Source organism: Clupea harengus, chromosome 9 (assembly GCF_900700415.2).
Source record: "Clupea harengus chromosome 9, Ch_v2.0.2, whole genome shotgun sequence".
NCBI lineage: Eukaryota > Metazoa > Chordata > Actinopteri > Clupeiformes > Clupeidae > Clupea > Clupea harengus.
In genome coordinates this window covers 12,132,886-12,140,133 of record NC_045160.1, presented here as the reverse complement: position 1 = coordinate 12,140,133, position 7,248 = coordinate 12,132,886, and positions in this window count along the sequence as shown.

Below are 7,248 nucleotides of genomic sequence, written 5' to 3'. Positions count from 1 at the left end.
CTTTTTCTTCAGAGGCTGAATATGATGATTTCCATCTTGGGGTGACGTCAGTACCCCAAACCCCAACCCCCAACCGCCGTGCGTTCAGCTCAGGTCGTAAACGTCGCTCAGCATTAGCAGGCAAAATGGAGAGGGGTTCACGAACTACACTGTGCTGTCCTGTGCTGCTCGGCACTTACCCACCAAAGTTTGTTATTGTTACCAAAGACCACTCACCTCTATTCTCTGCTGGCTTTCACCCTTATCTGACTGAACAGAAGAGGGATTAAGGGGGAGCCAGGGAGAGACAAACTCCCAGTGAATAGTGTGTGACCAAACGGGCCCAGGGAGCTCTGTGCTTCAGTGAGGCTGAGCCGGGCCAGTAAGAGCCCACAGGATCCCAGAAGAAAGGACTGTCTGATCACAGGGGAGATCTCTGATAGCGCAATCACTCAGGTGTTGCGACATTAGAAGGGGGGGACTGAGAGAAAAACACGCCAGGCAGGCAGGAAGCAATTGAGACTTAGGCTATGACACATATGTGGTCACAGTCTAATTCCCACAGCAATTCCTCGTAAGGCAGTTCGTAGTGTTACTGTGGGGGTCTGTGTGACACGTGTGTGGAGCAATGTTGACATTACACAGGCTAGCCATAAACGATTTCTTTTTACACACACTTACACACACACACACATACACACATCCAAACACACATGCATGCAAAGAAATCCATCAATTTCATTACTTGCATTCATAAAAGGCTCTTGCGTAAGCACAACCAAGCCAACAGAGAATTAATAAACAGTTGTTTCCAAAGGGACCATTATAAAACTACAAGGGGGAAAAAGATGATATATTGATACAGGATCACTGAGCATGACTGTTCTGGTTTTACTGACAGTTGAAAATTAGTTGTTGAACATGTCTGATGACAAAATAATACAATGAAGGAATTTAATATCTAAAGTTTGTTTTCACTCTCATAGAGTAATATGATGTAAGTCATCTCATTAGAGTTAATAGTGATCATTGTTATTGTTATTTCCTAATAGAAAGTTCCCAGTTCAGCAGCAGTGTCTGTATGACCACCAGCACCAGTAATTTCCTTCCTTCCCATTCTCTCCCCACCCTACTCCCTTATAACCAGTGAAATATGCCTGTTGCAGGAGGCAGTAAACATTAAATAAGGGTTGGTAAGTTCAGCCATTAAACTCCTCATATATACAACACTGTTTACATCCACACGCACACACTACGTCAGGGCAATCTTAATCTCCTCCCCAAAACACGCAAACGTATCAGGCGCTCATGAAACTTAAGTGTTTGCATTCCTGTGATATACGCACACCAACTGGCCTCCTCCAATGAGCGCCTAAGTTGACTAAGTTCTTCTCTTCACCTGCCTTCCTTGAAGTGAGGCTAAATGTTTATTAGGGTGTCCATCTGTGCAATGTAGGAGCTCTCACACACTGGCACAGTGGAGGAATGCCTCCTGGCTCTGGTGCAGAAAAAACGCGATTCCCGTTGGCTTTCATCCTGGAGTCAGCCGTTGACAAACCGCCGATCCCTCAAAACACAAAACCCCGCTTTCTTCCGACAGCGTCGGCCATGCCGGCCCTCACAACAGCCCTGTGTGGCAATGAGATCACAGTTTCCATGGGAACCATGAAGTGCAAACACGTCCAGAAGAATAACAACCAGCTGATGATGTCATCGTCACTTCAAAGTAAATTTAATTAACAGCACATGGTGCCAAGAGAGAGAGTGAGAGAGAGAGAGCACTGCAGGAACAGACTGAAGGACAATAAAGTTGATTTAAGACTATTGGTTTAGTGATGTTGGCATTGTCTCTGAACAGACAGCTTTGACATAATCAGCTGCTAGGTGAACAGGGGGGTGGTGTTGGACTCCTCTCTGGGTTTTTAACATTTCCCTGTGGCTAGTTCTCCAGCTCCACATACACATGCACATTTAGAACACTTCAGGTCATGCAAGGGCTGACCAAAGACTGTAAATAACAGGTTCATTATGTATTTATGTATTAATGTTTATTATACATTTATACACAATAACATCATAAATGTTATTTACAGTCAAACGGGTGACTGGAATGGTGGAGGGTCCTAATAAGAGTCCTATGCAGCATTACCATAGGGCTCATTGTGATGCATAAAAACCTGCCGAAGTTGTTGACATGGCAGATATATGTGGGTGAGGGTCTGCAAGAGAGGACACCCTCTCTCTCTCTCTCTCTCTCTCTCTGTGTAGGCAGAAGTGAGGGAGAGGGACACATTCCCTAAATCCCAGCCGTCCTCCTGAGATCACTGGCTCCGGATAATTACAGCCCTGCCCGCCCTGCTCCCAGGGTCGGGAACGGCTTGGATGAGCCACACTGCAGTGCTCAATGGTTCCCACAAACCGCCACTCTCCTTAACCCATCTCTCACTCTCATTCCATCACTCGTGCAAACACACATGCACACACATATAGAGGTTAGACTAAGAAGGAACACAATGTTTTTTGCTACATTTATATCAGACGGATATAAAATGCCTGTATATGAAAACACACGTGTATACCTGTGCTCCATAGCACGGAATATTAGCAGAATGACAAAGAGTGGAATAATATCAGTGGAGAGGGGAATGAGTCATCTCATCTGGTCGTTCAGGCAACATTTCAGAGGAGGTGAAGGGACAGACCCATCTCTCATTTCAGCTGCAGGAAAAACAAACATAACAGTTTATAGAATCTGACTGAGCACGTCATAGTGTGGCTTTACTTAAGTGCACCCGAAAGATCAGACACCCATAGGCATGCGCACACACACACACACACACACACACACACAGACACAGACACACACACAGCCACACACAGCCACACACACACACACACACACACACACACACACACACACACACACACACACACACACACACACACACACACACACACACACACACAGCCCTTTTCCCGTAAGCCCAGAGCTATCAGTATGCATGCTGCCCGAGACAGCCCTGATACCTTGGTGCTGACAGACTCCCAAGGAAGTGAAACAGGTGATGTCATACTCTCAGCCGCAGCCAAAATACATCTCTGTCATATCCATCAATTGTTCCCACAATCTCCTCTCAATCCCTCTCTCTCTCTCTCTCTCTCTCTCTCTCCCTCTCTCTCTTTCTCTCTTCTATTGAGACGGCACAAGCCCTGGATCTTACTCTCCCTCTGGCAAGCAGGTCCTGAATCAGCATGACATCATCCTCTCTCTTAACCGCTTAAGCGTGGGGCCGTGGCCCATCCAAGGCACTCGCCCAGTCAAAACCATCAGCGCAATTAGTGTCACCAATCAGAAACAGATCGCTCCTGCACTGTTTACTGTAGGTCCCTGAGGAAAGGGAGATTTAGTCAAGAAACTAGGGCAGGGGCTTACCTGAAAAAATAGATTAGTCTTTTTTCCTCTGATGGAAAAGATTGTCATGACATTATTTTTTTCCCCCTGTGGGTTTGCAGAAGCTTCGGTGTTTTTTTTTCTCGGTGAAAATCCAAGAGCCATGCTGAGCTAAGCACTGCTTAGTGAGTTTGGAACGATACCTTGTTTGGCCTGAGGACATTTCACGCTCCCTCAGACCCTCCCAATCCACAACAGACAACCACATGAATACAGAGAAGTGCGCTCGTAAACTTTAATGATACACTGTTAAAACAGACAGAGAGGGCAGAATGGAAGGTTTCATCTGGGTTTTGTGATTGGGAGTGGCACTGGCTTTAGGCGAAAGCCTGACAAGATATTTGAAGAAATCCCTTTTTTGATGAATGCGATCCACTGATTGCAAAAACAGCCGAATTGCCGATTCATTCACTCCCTTTCCCTTACCCTCGACTCAAATGGAGCAAATGGCTAAACCAAGACATAAATCAGGCTGAAAGCAAAAGGCATAAGGGCCAAGCACAGAGTTAGCTGTTAGCGGTGGTCAGTGCAAGTGGGCCCTGAGGCTGTCTCTGCAGGTGAATGCAGGTATCGGCCTGGGAGTGAGTGAGCACAGAGATGCCTGCTCTGACAGCTCCTGGGAGTGAGTGAGCACAGAGATGCCTGCTCTGACAGCTCCTGGGAGTGAGTGAGCACTGAGAGGCCTGCTCTGACAGCTCTTGGCACGGATGCAGCGAGTGATGAATGACGTGCTATTGACATAAAAACCTTTCCCCCTTACCTCATAAACACAATATGTGTTGATGTCTATCTTTGCACTAGCACGTTTTTTTTGGACCACGTCCGCCTGATGGGGCAGCTGCCAGGTCAAAATGAGAGTGTATCTGATGGGTTCCACTGATAACGGGGCAAAGACAGCGTGAGGTACATGCATGTTCTCACCTGCACGGGTGGAGCTGTGCCAAACAACGCTAAATCACCAAGACACCTGTGTGTGATCATAACCCATCGGTGACCTCCGCTCCTGGCACAGCAGGCAACCAGACCTCTCCGTGTCTACCAGCGGAGAACAGGCCTGACCCCCGGACGCCCACAGACATGGTGGGTGTACATACTCACAGCAACAGCTCACTGGGTAAACACATGCACGTAAACACACAAGGCTGGGTGGATTTACTCGGGGACTTCTGACTATGAGGAGCCGGGGAACCGTCTGGAGGGTTAGTCTGGGTTACAATGCAGGCCATCTCTCACGCGTGTACTTGAGCACGGAGGGTCCTGGGAGAGGTGGCGGTAGTGGGGGGAGACGTGAGGCGCTGGAGCCATGGAGCCATGGAGCCCCATATCAGATATTGAGTAATTGCACAGGCTTCTCCCCCTTATCACTAACAGGACATTGCACCGACTCCTAACCCATCAAACTCTCTGGGCCACCCTGTTTGCTTCCCCACCGAGACGGTGTGCTGGGGGACGCCCAGCTCATAAAACTATGCAGAGGTGAGCAAAGGGTTGTGCAGTTGCAGTTGCTCGTGCTGCTAGCAGCACATGTGAGGATATGAGATTTCAGGACAAACAAGAATAATGAATGACTGCAGCAGTCCCAGAGCTGCTGCCTATGGAGTTGGACCTGATCTGGCCCGCATCAGGGTGGCTGGCCTCAGCTCACACACCGTGGCCTCTGCTCACTCTGATTTATGAAGACTTTAATTGAAAAGGAAAGAAGGCCAAAATCCAGAGAGCAGAGACGGACAGCGCGAGAGAGAGGGGGAGAGAGGGAGAGGGAGAGAGGGGGACCATATTTTCTATCATGCATTCTGTGTCCATGTTCCATTATCTCAGAGACGAGAAGGAGACAGAAAATGATAGCAAGAGACAGACAGAGAGAGAGAGAGCGAGAAAGAGAGAGAGACAGCCCTGGTTTACTGGCTTCTAGCTGGCCTGATAAAACACTGTGTGGATGATCTCACTTCCTGGAGCTGAGGCCTGGGGGCGGACGGGGAGACAGTAACCTGCTGAGGAGTTAAGGGAATGGGAGGAGGGGACCCATTTTCCGTCCTGACGGAGTGTTTTACTGGCTGGGAATCTGCCCCCCTGACCTCTCCCGTGTAGCGCTTCAGGGGAGGGGGGTCTAATCTTGCCCTCTGACCCCTTAACTTGTTCTGTGCAAATAAGATGGGTACTTATGTCTCAATGCTACTCAGAGTCATCATGGATTCATAAATTGAATCAACTTTTCACTCTCCTTTCTTTTTGGGGATTGAACAGAATTCAGAATGGCACAAAAATTTACTTTTTGATGATCCATCAATACACAATGATTGATTATTAACTACTGACAAAATAGATAACTGATTATTAACATATAACAAAATTACATTTACAGTGAGCTCTGAGGTTTAGGTCACTGATCTGTAATAAAAGACTAGATTCCTGATGCAAAAGTAAATGGCCCACAGGAGGAGAAGCCAAAGGAAGTTGAAAGACCATCTTTGTACGCCCAAGTGTGGTGATGACCACACATTGTTAGTACATTGTTTCCAGTATGGGGTATGAGTCAGGGTGAGTCCATCTCAGTCAAAAACCACATTTTTCAAAAGATGTCGCAAAACAATCCAAGGTTTGTAATATAATGGCAGATTTTGTAACAAAGTATGTAAGTGCTTTATTCCAGATCAGTGTTATATGTGCACCATGCCATCCTCTGATTCTCTCTCATTCTCATTCTCTGCAGATAAGTATCTTATAAACCCCCCACAAATGCCTGGAGTCAACGCAACTCCTGCAGTCCACTCTTTGAAAAAGTAGCAAAGAGAAGAAAATCATCTCAAATGTTGTAACTTAAATCTCCTCTAAAGCTAGATGAGGCCTCCCCTGCAGCAGACTCCTCTTAAATATCCAGTCAGCTCCAGAGCCCTGACTGTAAATTACAGCGCAGGGCCATAGAGCATCGTCTGGGCATATAAACCCATTACTCGCTGGGCCAGTGTCAGGCAGTGCTGAAGCTCAGCTTTCAGCTGATGCCTCCCTCTTAATGCGGACAGCATGTGGAAAGCAAAGAGGACAAATCATGGCACCGTCTCCAGGCAGATGATTCAGACAATCATCACACTGTGCTCAGCGTGGTATACCAGGCCATAATTCACCCAATGACAAGAGCACTGTAATAATATGAGTAACACTAGCAATGTGTCAGGGCATTCACACTCGAATAGGGCCTCAGCCTCTGTGAGATGGATGGAGGTTTGAAAGCAGAGTGGAGCGGACTCAGTTTGCCTGCTGTGCCTCCCGAACCTGGCTTTATTTGCTGCGAGAGAAGGTACCAGGGCCTGTTTCACTCGTTGTTTTCTTAGCGGAGTCTGATTTGGCACAGATGTGCTGATTAGTTCCACCTCCACTTTAAGAGAAAAAAACAACACATTCAGCTTCTTTCACTCGTGGTTTTGCGTTTCTTTAACAGTCCTCTGTATTATCTAATGTCTGACTGGAAGAATTGCTGCAATCCCTCTGTGACCCAGACGAACTGATGATACATAACGTTACTGGCAATCACGAGAAGGCTATTTAACATCTTGAACAGGGCTATAAAATAATGAACATCTAAAAAGTCCAAACTGTCCAAAATATCCCAGTAGTTAATGGTTGTCATAATACTGACCATTTCAAATCACTAAATAGGTTCCATCTTGTGTAGCTTGTTCATTTCTTTTGGTATCCTCTAGTAACCCACACACATAAATATTGCAAAAAGAGATTGCATCGCTATGAGATCATGTGAGATTCCACTGTTGCACTGTTGCTCATGTAGAGGCACGGCCAAATTTAAATGACAGCATTGTAAA